Source organism: Cheilinus undulatus, linkage group 24 (assembly GCF_018320785.1).
Source record: "Cheilinus undulatus linkage group 24, ASM1832078v1, whole genome shotgun sequence".
In the NCBI taxonomy this organism is placed as follows: Eukaryota; Metazoa; Chordata; class Actinopteri; order Labriformes; family Labridae; genus Cheilinus; species Cheilinus undulatus.
In genome coordinates this window covers 8,925,293-8,940,917 of record NC_054888.1, presented here as the reverse complement: position 1 = coordinate 8,940,917, position 15,625 = coordinate 8,925,293, and positions in this window count along the sequence as shown.

Below are 15,625 nucleotides of genomic sequence, written 5' to 3'. Positions count from 1 at the left end.
GACAGCAGTGTTTTTATAGACGATGTAGAAGGCGGCTCTTGTGAGGGAGACTCATTAAAATAGTAATCATAATAACAAAAATAATAATGAAATGACAGGCTTTTCATGCATAGGCCTATAATGGGGAAAATGGCTGATTTTAGTGATGAACATTAAAAATGACAACCTTTACTATTTCTCAATAATGAAACCATAACATTTCAGAATGCATGATTATATTATGCAATGGCTTTGAGATCAAAAAAAGTGGTTTGAATGGGAGTCAATGGGACGTTTATGTCCTCAATGTCTGGAAAGGGTAGTACATTTTAAATCGGATGCTACACAAAAACTAATAATGCATTAAAGTCAATATTTTGGCTAATGTTTGACATACCCAGGACTGATTAAAAAAACCATCAAGAATCCTTCTCATCTCTTACCCCATGGCAGCATTTATAGTATCAAAAGCAACCACATTGAAATGTTCTCTCTTTATGCTGACGATCTTGTTTGCTTTTGTAGGTTAAAAAGAGGCATCTGTATCAGCTTCATAACCAGCTAAAACTCCTTGCTGCAGCTTTAAAATCATATTCTTATTTGATATTTGTATGGGATTTTGAGCTTGCCAGGTGTGGTGACGTCTTGCATTGTCCACTTGAAACATATAGTAATCTGACAGGACATAATTCAACATATCAGTGCAGCTGCTGTCAGACAATTATGCCCAGTATGTTTGAGCTTGTTCAGAAATATTTCTAGTGTGAATCTAGGACAAAATGTGTTCAAATCTACATAAAAAGTTGAGCTATCCAATAGTGCAGACTTATATAAACACTGGCAGAGTGTTGACTCAGTTTTTACACTCTCAGGATGAATGCTGATGCGTCTGCTGTGAGTTAAGCCATCCAACTCGCTGAGAAACTCTCACTTCTCCAGGTATATGAACACCTCGCTCCTTTCATCACGGCTGGCAAACCTTCGCGCTCTCACATAATTAAATAAGATTTAAATCATCACATAGAATAATTCTGTGTGGGCTGATGGTGGCTGTTGCTATGGCCAACTTTCCCCCTTTTTTACACCAGCCCACTCACACAGTAATTGAGATACTGGCATTACTGAATATACAAAAAAAAAGTGGTGTGGGTGTGAAGATGTCCACGGTTGAGTGGCCAAATGCAACCCACTCAAACAGCCAATTGTGAGAGTACTTGTCGATAAATTTGAATGGACATTTGTGACACAGGTATAATTGGCTCCAAATGAAGTCAGATTTACATTTATGATGAAAGATTGATGACACATAGGAGGCTTTTTAATCAGCTGCACATTTCCGAACACTTGTATTTTTAGAAACAACTATTGGAATCATTTTCAGACTTCATCAAGGACAATGATCATAGTTTCTCAGCCACAAAACAGTCATGCACTGCAAATAATTTCAGACAAGTTCATTTCCTAAGACAGCTCAGGGAGTGCAACCTGTCTCAGGAGCTGCTGATCACTTGCTGCACCGCCATCATACAGTCTGTTCTCTGCACGTCCATCACCGTCTGGTTTGGATCTGGCATCAAACAGGACAGGAAAAGCCTGCAACGGACCATCAGGTCTGCAGAGTGAATTATTGGGACAGACCCTCTGTCCATCCAGGACTTGCACCAGTCCAGGGTCAAGAAATGGGCAGGTAACGTCACTGCAGATCCCATACAACCAGGAAAAAAGCTATTGAAAATCCTTTCTCCAGGTAGGCGTAACAGGACACTGCATTCAAAAAAGGCTGATGAATGCTAAACAGTCAAAGAGTTACTCTAATGACCATTCATCAGTAACAGGGTTGCCAGGTCTGCGTTTTTCCCGCAGAATTGGGCTACTTTTAACGTACTGCTGCAGGTAGATTTCTTGTCCGTAGGTTTGAACAGAACCAATTTTTCATGTCTTGTGTGTAAATATTTAAATTGTGTAGCAGAACAAACTACTCTATTTAAACTCAAGTACAACTAAAACAACCAGCAGAGAGGCAGGAAAACATGGAACATGGCACACAGACATACACGCCAACAACAGAGAAGCAGAATGTCTGCGGGCAATCAAGCAATATATGCAGTGTGGCAGAGGTTTTACTGTATTATTTTGGATTTCAGCACTGGGCTTGGTTTTGGGCTAGTTTTTAATCAGCCATTGGGCTGTTTTTGTCACACAGACCTGGCAACCCTGATTCAACAGTCACATAGTTAATCCAGTGACCCCACATTAGTAAGAGAGTTACTCTAATGACCATTCAACAGTCACAGAGTTGCCCTAATGAACAGTCAACAGTCACAGAGTTACTCTAATGACCATTCAACAGTCACAGAGTTACCCTAATGAACATTCAACAGTCAGAGTTACCCTAATGACAATTCAACAGTCACAAAGTTACCCTAATGACCATTCAACAGTCACAGAGTTACCCTAATGAACAGTCAACAGTCACAGAGTTACCCTAATGACCATTCAACAGTCACAGAGTTACCTTAATGACCATTCAACATTTACAGTTACTCTAATGAACATTTAACAGTCACAGATTTACTCTAATGAACATTCAACAGTCACAGAGTTGCTCTGATAAACATTTAACAGAGTTACCCTAATGACCATTCATTAGTCACAAAGTTACCCTAATGAACAGTCAACAGTCACAGAGTTACCCTGATGACCATTTAACAGTCACAGAGTTACCCTGATGACCATTCAACAGTCACAGAGTTACCCTAATGAACAGTCAGCAGTCACAGAGTTACCCTAACGACCATTCAACAGTCACAGAGTTGCCCTGATAAACATTTAACAGTCAGAGTTACCCTGATGAACATTTAACAGTCACAGAGTTACCCTGATGACCATTTAACAGTCACAGATTTACCCTAATGACCATTCAACAGTCACAGAGTTACCCTAATGAACATTTAACAGTCAGAGTTACCCTAATGACCATTCAACAGTTGCAGAGTTACCTTAATGACCATTCAACAGTCACAGAGTTACCCTAATAAACATTTAACAGTCGCAGTTACCCTAATGACCATTCAACAGTCACAAAGTTACCCTAACGACCATTCAACAGTCACAGAGTTACTCTAATGACCATTCAACAGTCACAGAGTTACCCTAATAAACAGTCAACAGTCACAGAGTTACCCTAACGACCATTCAACAGTCACAGAGTTACCTTAATGAGCATTCAACATTTACAGAGTTACTCTAATGAACATTTAACAGTCACAGATTTACTCTAATGAACATTCAACAGTCACAGAGTTGCTCTGATAAACTTTTAACAGTCAGAGTTACCCTAATGACCATTCATTAGTCACAAAGTTACCCTAATGAACAGTCAAGAGTCACAGAGTTACCCTGATGACCATTCAACAGTCACAGAGTTACTGTGATGAACATTTGGACAGATAAATGTAGTTTTAAATCAGACAAATACATTTGCTCAGATTGTAGTTTTGAGTTACTCTAATGACCATTCAACAGTCACAGAGTTACCCTAATGAACATTCAACAGTCAGAGTTACCCTAATGACAATTCAACAGTCACAAAGTTACCCTAATGACCATTCAACAGTCACAGAGTTACCCTAATGAACAGTCAACAGTCACAGAGTTACCCTAATGACCATTCAACAGTCACAGAGTTACCTTAATGACCATTCAACATTTACAGTTACTCTAATGAACATTTAACAGTCCAGATTTACTCTAATGAACATTCAACAGTCACAGAGTTGCTCTGATAAACATTTAACAGAGTTACCCTAATGACCATTCATTAGTCACAAAGTTACCCTAATGAACAGTCAACAGTCACAGAGTTACCCTGATGACCATTTAACAGTCACAGAGTTACCCTGATGACCATTCAACAGTCACAGAGTTACCCTAATGAACAGTCAGCAGTCACAGAGTTACCCTAACGACCATTCAACAGTCACAGAGTTGCCCTGATAAACATTTAACAGTCAGAGTTACCCTGATGAACATTTAACAGTCACAGAGTTACCCTGATGACCATTTAACAGTCACAGATTTACCCTAATGACCATTCAACAGTCACAGAGTTACCCTAATGAACAGTCAACAGTCACAGAGTTACCCTAATAAACAGTCAACAGTCACAGAGTTACCCTAATGAACATTTAACACTCACAGAGTTACTGTGATGAACATTTGGACAGATAAATGTAGTTTTAAATCAGACAAATACATTTGCTCAGATTGTAGTTTTGAGTTACTCTAATGACCATTCAACAGTCACAGAGTTACCCTAATGAACATTCAACAGTCAGAGTTACCCTAATGACAATTCAACAGTCACAAAGTTACCCTAATGACCATTCAACAGTCACAGAGTTACCCTAATGAACAGTCAACAGTCACAGAGTTACCCTAATGACCATTCAACAGTCACAGAGTTACCTTAATGACCATTCAACATTTACAGTTACTCTAATGAACATTTAACAGTCCAGATTTACTCTAATGAACATTCAACAGTCACAGAGTTGCTCTGATAAACATTTAACAGAGTTACCCTAATGACCATTCATTAGTCACAAAGTTACCCTAATGAACAGTCAACAGTCACAGAGTTACCCTGATGACCATTTAACAGTCACAGAGTTACCCTGATGACCATTCAACAGTCACAGAGTTACCCTAATGAACAGTCAGCAGTCACAGAGTTACCCTAACGACCATTCAACAGTCACAGAGTTGCCCTGATAAACATTTAACAGTCAGAGTTACCCTGATGAACATTTAACAGTCACAGAGTTACCCTGATGACCATTTAACAGTCACAGATTTACCCTAATGACCATTCAACAGTCACAGAGTTACCCTAATGAACATTTAACAGTCAGAGTTACCCTAATGACCATTCAACAGTTGCAGAGTTACCTTAATGACCATTCAACAGTCACAGAGTTACCCTAATAAACATTTAACAGTCGCAGTTACCCTAATGACCATTCAACAGTCACAAAGTTACCCTAACGACCATTCAACAGTCACAGAGTTACTCTAATGACCATTCAACAGTCACAGAGTTACCCTAATAAACAGTCAACAGTCACAGAGTTACCCTAACGACCATTCAACAGTCACAGAGTTACCTTAATGACCATTCAACATTTACAGAGTTACTCTAATGAACATTTAACAGTCACAGATTTACTCTAATGAACATTCAACAGTCACAGAGTTGCTCTGATAAACTTTTAACAGTCAGAGTTACCCTAATGACCATTCATTAGTCACAAAGTTACCCTAATGAACAGTCAAGAGTCACAGAGTTACTCTGATGACCATTCAACAGTCACAGAGTTACCCTAATGACCATTCAACAGTCGCAGTTACCCTAATGACCATTCAACAGACACAGTTACCCTAATGAACAGTCAACAGTTACAGTTACCCTAATAACCGTTTAACAGTCACAGATTTACCCTAATGACCATTCAACAGTCACAGAGTTACCCTAATGAACAGTCAACAGTCACAGAGTTACCCTAATGAACATTCAACAGTCGCAGAGTTACCTTAATGACCATTCAACAGTCACAGAGTTACTCTAATGCACATTTAACAGTCACAGAGTTACTCTAATGAACATACAACATTTACAGAGTTGCCCTGATAAACATTTAACAGTCAGAGTTACCCTGATGAACATTTAGCAGTCACAGATTTACTCTAATGAACATTCAACAGTCACAGAGTTACCCTAATGAACATTCAACAGTCACAGAGTTACCTTAATGACCATTCAACATTTACAGAGTTACTCTAATGAACATTTAACAGTCACAGATTTACTCTAATGAACATTCAACAGTCACAGAGTTGCTCTGATAAACTTTTAACAGTCAGAGTTACCCTAATGACCATTCATTAGTCACAAAGTTACCCTAATGAACAGTCAAGAGTCACAGAGTTACCCTGATGACCATTCAACAGTCACAGAGTTACCCTAATGACCATTCAACAGTCGCAGTTACCCTAATGACCATTCAACAGTCACAGTTACCCTAATGAACAGTCAACAGTTACAGTTACCCTAATAACTGTTTAACAGTCACAGATTTACCCTAATGACCATTCAACAGTCACAGAGTTACCCTAATGAACAGTCAACAGTCACAGAGTTACCCTAATGAACATTCAACAGTCGCAGAGTTACCTTAATGACCATTCAACAGTCACAGAGTTACTCTAATGCACATTTAACAGTCACAGAGTTACTCTAATGAACATTCAACATTTACAGAGTTGCCCTGATAAACATTTAACAGTCAGAGTTACCCTGATGAACATGTAGCAGTCACAGATTTACTCTAATGAACATTCAACAGTCACAGAGTTACCCTAATGAACATTCAACAGTCGCAGTCACCCTAATGACCATTCAACAGTCACAAAGTTACCCTAATGAACATTCAACAGTAACAGAGTTACCCTAATGACCATTTAACAGTTACAGATTTACTCTAATGACCATTCAACAGTCATAGAGTTACCCTAATGAACAGTCAACAGTGGCAGTTACCCTAATGACCATTCAACAGTCACAAAGTTACCCTAATGACCATTCAACAGTCACAGAGTTACCCTAATGAACAGTCAACAGTCACAGAGTTACCCTAATGAACAGTCAACAGTCACAGAGTTACCCTAATAAACAGTCAACAGTCACAGAGTTACCCTAATGAACATTTTACACTCACAGAGTTACTGTGATGAACATTTGGACAGATAAATGTAGTTTTAAATCAGACAAATACATTTGCTCAGATTGTAGTTTTTGCATTGTAATATGTTTTCTTGTTGATGGTGATTTTAGCCTATAAATAGAGGTAGCTCTTTACTTATGATGGAGAAAAGGACACACTTTAACTTCCATTTCCAAAGCCTGGGCGAAGTGTGAAGTTAAATATAAATATACCTCTGCAGAATGTGAATATAATTATGTTTGCTGCTTAGAAAAAGGTGTTTCCTTCCTTCCTGGTTTGATTGGACTAATTAGGTAACAATAGCAGCCTTGAGAAAAAAAGCCTCCACCAACGCCGAACAACTCTCCAACTTACACCCAGAGAAATTACTCCTAACACCTCACACTCGAGTTAAAACTTGTTACTGGCCTTTGTAAACTTATTCCAAACTTTTGGAAACAAGTCTATTGTTTGTGGGGTTTTTTGTCTTTTGTTGTCGCAAGTTTTTATAATTTCAGCTACACGGTGATAATCATCTAGTGGCAGAAATCCCAGATCTGGATCACCAACAAAGGCGCCTCAATTGTTGCAGAGTCCAAAGCCAATCTGTCCACAAATATCCACTGAAGCTTGTTCAGTAAAAAAACAACATACCTCTCCAGTCTGATTTAAGTGCAGTTGAAATCAGGTGAGATACATTATAAAAGCTGCAAACTCGTAGCGCTTTTACGGATGCATAATGACTTATAACAGAGGTGAGCTGGAGTGCAAGCTGAGGTTCGCTGCGGGCATCTATAAAGCATTAAACGTACCTTTAATTTGAAAGGCAAAGAGATGAGAAGCAAAAGGGAAGTTGTCAGGAGAATTTTGAAGAGTTTGAAACGCCAGGAATTCACAAAATGTTGGACGGGATGCTCAGAAAGGCTGCTTTGGTAGATGAAATCCAAACATGCCATGCCAGTTGGAAACAACATTGGGAACATTGTGCTAAAATTTCAAGCAGTGGTAGATTTATTTCTCACATAATACCGACTGCGTAAAAGTGTGGATGGATGAAAACACGACCTATAGAATGAGACATTTTGGCATTGATATGTGACAAGCTATCCACTGCTGACTGTTCGAGGCATTATGGGATGTTGTTCTGACGAGGCACAGGGCTGATGGAAGAGAGTCGCAATCGCCCTCTTCTCATTAGACTCGAGGCTGTATGTGTGCTCATTAGGCCGGCAGCAGCGCAGCGGGGATCTATTCTCCTGAGGTGACCAAAGGTGCTTACACAGACCTTCCAAGTCTCAGTAATGATGCCCCAGACCTGTCACTCTTGTCACACGACTGACATGACCTTTTTCTAGCTCATGCGCTCAAAGAAGGAGGGGAAAAAACCCAATATTCGCCCCCTAAATTTGAGAATCAGCCCAGTTTGGCGCTGAACTTTCTAAGCTGTTGATCCACAAAAGTCAACAAAGAATTTCTTCCTCCTGTGAATTTGCCAGCGATTTAAGCGTTCAGGTTTATAATATAAGCACAAAGGCGAGACCTTGCCATTAAGACCTATGAAACGCAGTCATGCTGAGCGGCGACAGAGCGGCTGAATAGATGTCTGGAAGCAATCTGCGAGAGATGGCTGATCAATGGCGGCAGAATGAAATGGGAGATGAAAAGATGTCTTTTAAGGCTCATGAAAAAGGGAACTTGTCGGAGGGCGGTTGTTCGGCTTTTTTTCCATTTTTAACCTCAATCATCTGAACAGAGCCGACGTGAAAGGAGAAAGCTGTACTGCTGTAGCCTACTGAGGCTTTCTTCCTCTGATGTCAAGTGTCACCAGGACTCGACTGTGAATGTGTTAAACTGTTTAAGCCAATGCTGCATACGCTTTTGTCTTTACCAAAGGCGAATTAAGAATCAAGACTTTGTGTAGCATCCGAAGTCTGTCAACGTCTGGGAAGTGAGGAGACAAGTTGTTGGACTTTTGGGGAGGAATGTTGCATAAGCTGTCCAGGCCATGGGCACCGATGCAACCCTATACCATCAGAGATGCAGGCGTTTAAACTGTGCACTGATGGTCCCTCTCCTCTTTAGTCCACAGGACACGGCATCTGTGGTTTTTAAAAGGAATTTCAATTTTTGATTCAACTGACCACAGAACAGTTTTCCATTTTGCTACAGTCCATTTTAAATGAGCTTTGGTGTGCTCATATGCATGGTACAGCTTTAACTTACATTTGCAGATGGCACAGCAAACTGTGTTGACAGAGTTTTTCCTTAGCTAAGCCCCCCCAGGACCTGCTTGGAAAAATTAAACATCAATTTCAATTGTTTCCATTGACAAAATCCCAACATAATACGCCTACATACACTTTTTTGACAAAGGATCTTTGTGTAAACTTACCGTAAAATACCAAATAATAGCCGGGGCGTTTATTTGTCTCAGTCACTGAGCAGACCAGGCATTTATTTGGGACCAGGCGGCTATTTGGAACAGACGTTTAATTTCTTTCTCACAAAAATTTTGCTTAGCGAAAATTGGAAAAATGTGGTAAATTAATAGATTAATAGGTTGTTTGCACTCACATGATCTTCTTAGCCCGTTTTTGCATAAGGCGCTGTTTTCATTTTTGATGTATTCCGTGACACTTTTGTTTCCCCTTTACGACCGATCAACACCCGGTCTGAATCTTTAATAATGGCCTATAAAATTATGTGTTTTCTCCTGCAGGACGGGAGAAGACACAAAATCAGTGCATCTCTATTATTGTGCAGGCATGAATTCTCAGGGTTTTGCGGGTGTGGACGGGAGTGAAACACACACGTTGCAGGTGCGGGCGGTAACGGTCAGAAATTCAGCAGGAGCAGGATGAAGAAAACAGTCCCGCGCAGGGCTCTACAACAGAGTTCCAGTCAATCGGTGCTAGAAGTCTCACAATTAGTGAAATGGGGATCACCTGAGTGCAGTAAATGTGTTTGAAGTGATTGTAGTATAAAGACACATGAAGGTCCGGTCACTGGTTAATCAGTATTCCTGGCTACCATTACACCACGAAGACAAAAGAACACTCAGAGAAAAGGTTATTTATAAGGTTAAGCCAGGGGATGGATATTTAAAAAGTCCAAGACATTGAACATCCACCAGAATTCAGTTAAATCCATCATTGAGACACTGATCAGCCAAGATCAGGCCGTCCTCACAGACTGAGTGACCGTGCAAAAAGGAGAGATGGAAGAGTCTCTGGGGTTCTTCAACAGTCAAACCTTTATGGGAGAGTGGCAAGAAAAACTCATTAAATCTTGAGTAGAGTTTACTAAAAAGGCATGTGGGAAACTCCAAGTGGAAGAGAGTTCTAGTCTGATGAGACCAAAATGGTGATTTGTGGCCATCAGACAAGACACCAACCACACTGCACATCACCACAAACACACCATCCTCACTGTGAACCACAAAGGTGGCAGCATCATGCTGTGGGGATGCTTCTCAACTGCTGGCCCTGGAAGGCTTGTAAAAGTGTAAGTGAAAGCTACACAGAAATGGTTTAAAGACAAGGTGAATGTTACGATGTGGCTGAGTCAAAGCCCAGACCTCAATCCAATAGTGAATTTGTGGATTTGAAAAGGGCTGTTCATGCTCGGTCCTTGCGCACCCTGACACAGCTTGAGCAATTTTGCAAGGGAGAGTTGAGTAAAACTGCAGAATCAAGTTGTTCAATTTTAAAAATCTTGTTGTGCAATACCTCTGTTATAATTTTAGGGGGCTTCAGCACCCCTTAAAAGAGTCTAAAATCACCTGTGGTCTTTACTTTTGAGAAACTGTGGGATAATTATGCTGACGCAGCCTGCTGTAGAGGAAATTGTACTGCTAATAAAATATAGATGAGATTACATCAGTCTTTAATTGCATTACGTACAGATGCCTTGTAAAATGACATGGTCACATCCAGTCCTCATAGGAGCCCTTCCAAACAAAGCCTGATTGTAATGGGCCACATGAAGCGCCAATTTAGCCCCACAAGAGCTCCAACATACAAATGAGAGCGAGCAACAGTGAAGACATACATAAATCCTAGCCAGATTGGGGACTGTATGAATTATGCTAAGAACCTTATCTGTTATTTCCCCTGATCTCCTGCTGGGTGAATTGATTGCGTTTTTGGTCTTAATCCGCAGCATGCCATGCATCTTGGGAGACAACCAGGGAGCCATCTTGAATAAATAGAATTTGGACTTGACAAAAGCCACCTCCAGCTGAGCAATGAGAAAGCATCCTTTTACCGCCGTGCATCCCCTACCATGCTGGATGACATTAGGAAATCGCCAGCCTTGCTTTAGATGGAATTGTTCTATTGATTTTCTGGTGCTCGCTTCAGTAACACTTCCTCTTGGAATATCATTTGCCTGTGTGACACTCATAAGGATGGATAAGCTCATTTTGGAAAACTCCGTCCCAAAGAAACACCTCAGTGCAACCAGAGACGCTGTTTTAATGAGATTAATTTGATCGCTTATGAGTGATGGTCCTCCACCAATTACCTGGGCCATAATACCGTTTTCTTCCACCCAGGGCGTCCCGCTCCGTCGAGCGGTGCCAGCTTTCAGCGAGCACGAGGCTGCAGCAGGAAATGATTAATCATCTCATCACCATCCTGGGAGATAATATGACAATAAAGACAAAAGCCTCTCATCAGCTGTGACGCTTTAAAGCCAAGAATTGCTGCCTAAACCGGGTTCAATTAGACGATGGGTGCAGCCTTTTAGAATACAAGCTTTCTGGATGTTGTTACACAAAACCACAGAGGTCTGACTGGAGGTCCATTCCTTTTCTATAATGAGGTTGTGCAGTTCACATTCCACCCAGTGACAGAATATCAGAGCTCGACAGCAACTGTGCCGATCCTGTTTTTCCCCTCCTAAAGGAGAGCAGCGGGGTACGGCCTCCCTCGTGTCTATTTCCTTTTCCTTGCTGAAGGGCAGGGAGGGTCACAGACACAGAGGGATCACAGCGGAGAGTGTGGCAGCGAGGAATCAAACCACAGCAGGATTCAGCCACGGATTGGAGAGCCGGCGGCTGCACGCCGCGCGCTGTGCAGGCTTTTATTGGCCCTTTTCCATCACACCTGTCACACAAGATTGGGTTTGTAGAAGCGCTTCCTTCAGCTGAAAAGGCCAAAGTAGATTATGGGGGCAGGCGAGGTTGAAATGGAATAACCAGTGGAATGGCGCCAAATATAACGCCTTGCTGTCTGAATGCAAATCATCATTGAATTATGAATGATTTGTATAGTTTAGATTCAAGTGTTGCCTGGTTGGAACAGCACTTCTAACGTTGCTTGTCACAGACTCCGCCACCAGAGACACTGGCAATGACACCAGCAGTCACCATGATTATTCTCATACAACGGCTGTAATTAGAGAAATTCCTATGGAATTGAGTTACAGTGATACTAATCTATTTCTCAATTTTCTGTCAGACCCCCATGAGCCCAGTGAAAGGCCCCTGGAGGTCCTCTGACCCACATTGAGAAACAGGCTTGTAACTCTGAGGTAATGTTTTGTTCTCAGGATTGTCCCTTCTAATCTATGTAACCATATTAGGTTATTCTTCATTTCATAACGCAACTCAATTATATACTTTCACTTTGATTTTCTCAAAAAGAAGCAAGTGTTTAAGTTAGGCATTTGTTTGGGACTATTTTCAGACGTGAATCAATGTACTTCATCCTAGGGGTGTATACAAAGCAGTGACCTCAAGAGTTCAAATAAAAAGCCAACATAGAAGAGAATATTTCCATGAGTCCCCACTTGAGCCTGGCTCCAAAAGCCCAGGGAAGTCCCATTAACACCCATGCTAAAATGCCCTTTAAAAAGTATAAATAATCTTTATTGGTATAAACTGTACATGGCATTATTTTATTTTATAGCTAACCCATTTTCATTCTACCCTCTGCCTTTACAAGCCTTTAAGGGCCCGGCTGCCGAGGAGCACACCCACAGCATGATGCTGCCACCACTGTGCTTCATGAGGATGGTGCATTTGTGGAGATGTGCTGTGTTTGGCACCTGATTACCATTTTGGTCTCAACAGACTGAGGAACTTTCTCTCACTTGACCATGGAGTCTCCAAGATGCCTTTTGCCGAACTGAATAAGTTTTCTTCGACAGAACCCGAGCAACAGTAACTCTTTCAGAGTAGTCTTGTCTTGGTGGCCCCTCATTTTGGTCTCTCTGTTTCTGAATACGGCCTGATTTAGGCTGATCTACACATGTGCCTTATTCCTTCCATTTTCATGATGATAAACTAAGTGCCTTGCAGATGTTTTTTCTATCCACCCCTTACTTATATTTTCAATAACAGTTTCTCTGAGTTTCTTGGAGTGTTCCTTTGTCTCCATGGTGTAATGGTAGCCAGGAATACTGATCAACCAGTGACTGGACCTTCCAGATACAAGTGTCTTTATACTACAGTCGCTTAAGACACATCTAATGCACATAATAACTGAGAGACTACTAGCACCAACTGGCTGGAGCTCTGTTGAACCAGGTCAGTCACCAAGAAGGTAAAACATCCATGGGGGTGAATACTACACTAAGTAACTTTAAAAACGCACATTGTAAAATTTGCTAGAATTGTCATGAGATGTACTCAGATGCTTCAAACAACTTCTCAGACACACAATATACCTCTGTTCTGCATGGCTGTGCCTTTTCTCAACCACAGATCAATTCATGAGAGTTGTACTTACAAGTGTATAAACTGGGTAGGTGAGTGAAATATTGGGATGGGATAAATTGTTGACTAAAAACGTGTAGGCACATACAGCTCTTCAGGAGGAATGGCAGGCGATCCCACAGAGACAGATTAATGGCCTCATAACATCTATGCCTCGGAGAGTGGCCGATTTGGTGCGAGCAAATGGAGGTCATACCAGATATTGAAATGTGGACTTGTAAGAATGGGTGGTACTGTTACTTTTTTGTTGCGTGATTGAATAAACTGTTTCCTTGATTCCTGATTTTTGTGTGTATGTCTCCCACAAGATGTGTGCAATAAGAACAATAACTATAACTGGAAATATTGTTCATGAATTACAAGTAATATATTCATGAATTTTAATGTGCGTTTTAAAGTTAGTGTATTTATAGGCGCTGTATCCACTCATAGACAGCGTTTGGGAAAGGGCAGAGCCTTTGAACAAAAACTTGAAGGGTGATTGGATGAATGTTTTGTCCGTCACATCTTTACAGGCCAATCAGAGCAACAAAACACGTCACATCGTGGCCCCTATGGAGGTACGCCGCTTCCGAGGAGTAAACTCCATAGAGAACTGTATAACGTGAACCATGGCGACTGCAGACATGTCAGTACATGACTTTTGCCGTTTTTGAAAAGAAAATAACTCAATGTTGTTCTTTGTTCTTTTAACGAAGAAATTTCGTCAAGTTCTGGTAAAACTGACGTTTTAGCAGCATCCACACTAATGTCTTCCACCATTATAGCACCGGTCTCCTGCTGCTTGTTTACGTCACGACTCTGCAGCACCCATAAGTACTGCCTCTCGACGCTGATTGGTCCTGTCACTTTCTCACCGGGCCCAAACGCTTTGCAAGCTGGGTTCCCCAGTGAGAAACACAGAAACGGACAAATCCATCTGCTTTGCAAGGTTATGATTCACACTATAGGAACAGAATGACTTAACTTCTAGGCCACCATTGTGGCTGTTTGCCAGGAGGCTTAAGGCCCACCTCCTTATCAACTCTACCAGTTCCTCGGTTCAAGACAGCATTTCCAACGAAGCAACCGCTAGAGTAAAGGTGTTTTTGCTCTTTTCCTGACCAGCTCTGAAAAAAAGTTGTATTACCCAACTGGCTCTACTGATAGTAAACAGTGATAGCAACCTGCATGCTCCAGTAACCCTTCGAGATTGTACCCTTCCCAAACACAGACTATATGTTAATACTATATATTCATACTATATGGGCAAAGGTATTTTGACACACCTGTTCCTTGCTGAATTCAGGTGTTTAAATCAGACCTGTTGCTACAGGTGTGTAAAATCAAGCACCTGGCCAACATTTGTGATACATAATGGGTCGTTCTGAAGAGCTCAGGGAATCAAGCGTGGTCCTGTGGTGGATGCTGCCCTTACAATAAGAGAGAGTGTGTGAGACTCCACAATCAACTGTAAGTGATATTATTGAACATGGAAGTGTTTAGAAACAACAGCAACTCAGCAAGGAAGTGGAAGACCATGAGCAGGGTGAAGTCGCCAATGCTCTGCTGATTACATCGCTGAGTAGTTCTGAATTTCCACGGGCATTAATGTAAGCACTTAAACTGTGCAGCGGGAGCTTCATGGAACTGCTCCACAGCTGAGCAGTTGCATGCAAGACTAGCATCATAAAGTCGGACGCAAGTGTTTTGGTGGACTGGTGCAAAACACACCGACACTGGACTGTGGAGCAGTGGAAACGTGTTCCGTGGATCTGCAGTTGGATGGGCGAGTCTAGTTGTGGCGGATGCTTGGAGAAGATGAGTGGAGACAATGGTATGGGGTTGTTTTTCAGGGTTAGGGATAGGCAGTCTTAATGCTTCAGCATACCAAGACTTATTGGACAATGCTATGCTTCCAACTTTTTGGCCAAATTTGGGGAAGGCTCCTTTTTATTCCAACAAAGACATGGTTTCATGAGTTTGGTGTGGAAGAACTTGACTGGCCGGACTGAACCCTGACCTCAACCCCATCAAGCACCTTTGGGATGAACTGGAGCAGAGATTGCGAGCCAGGCCTTCTGGTCCAACATGAGTGCCTGACCTCGGAAGTGCTCTACAGAATGAATTGGAACAAATTCCCACTCTTGTTGAAAGCCTTTCAAGATAAGTGGAAGTAGCTGCA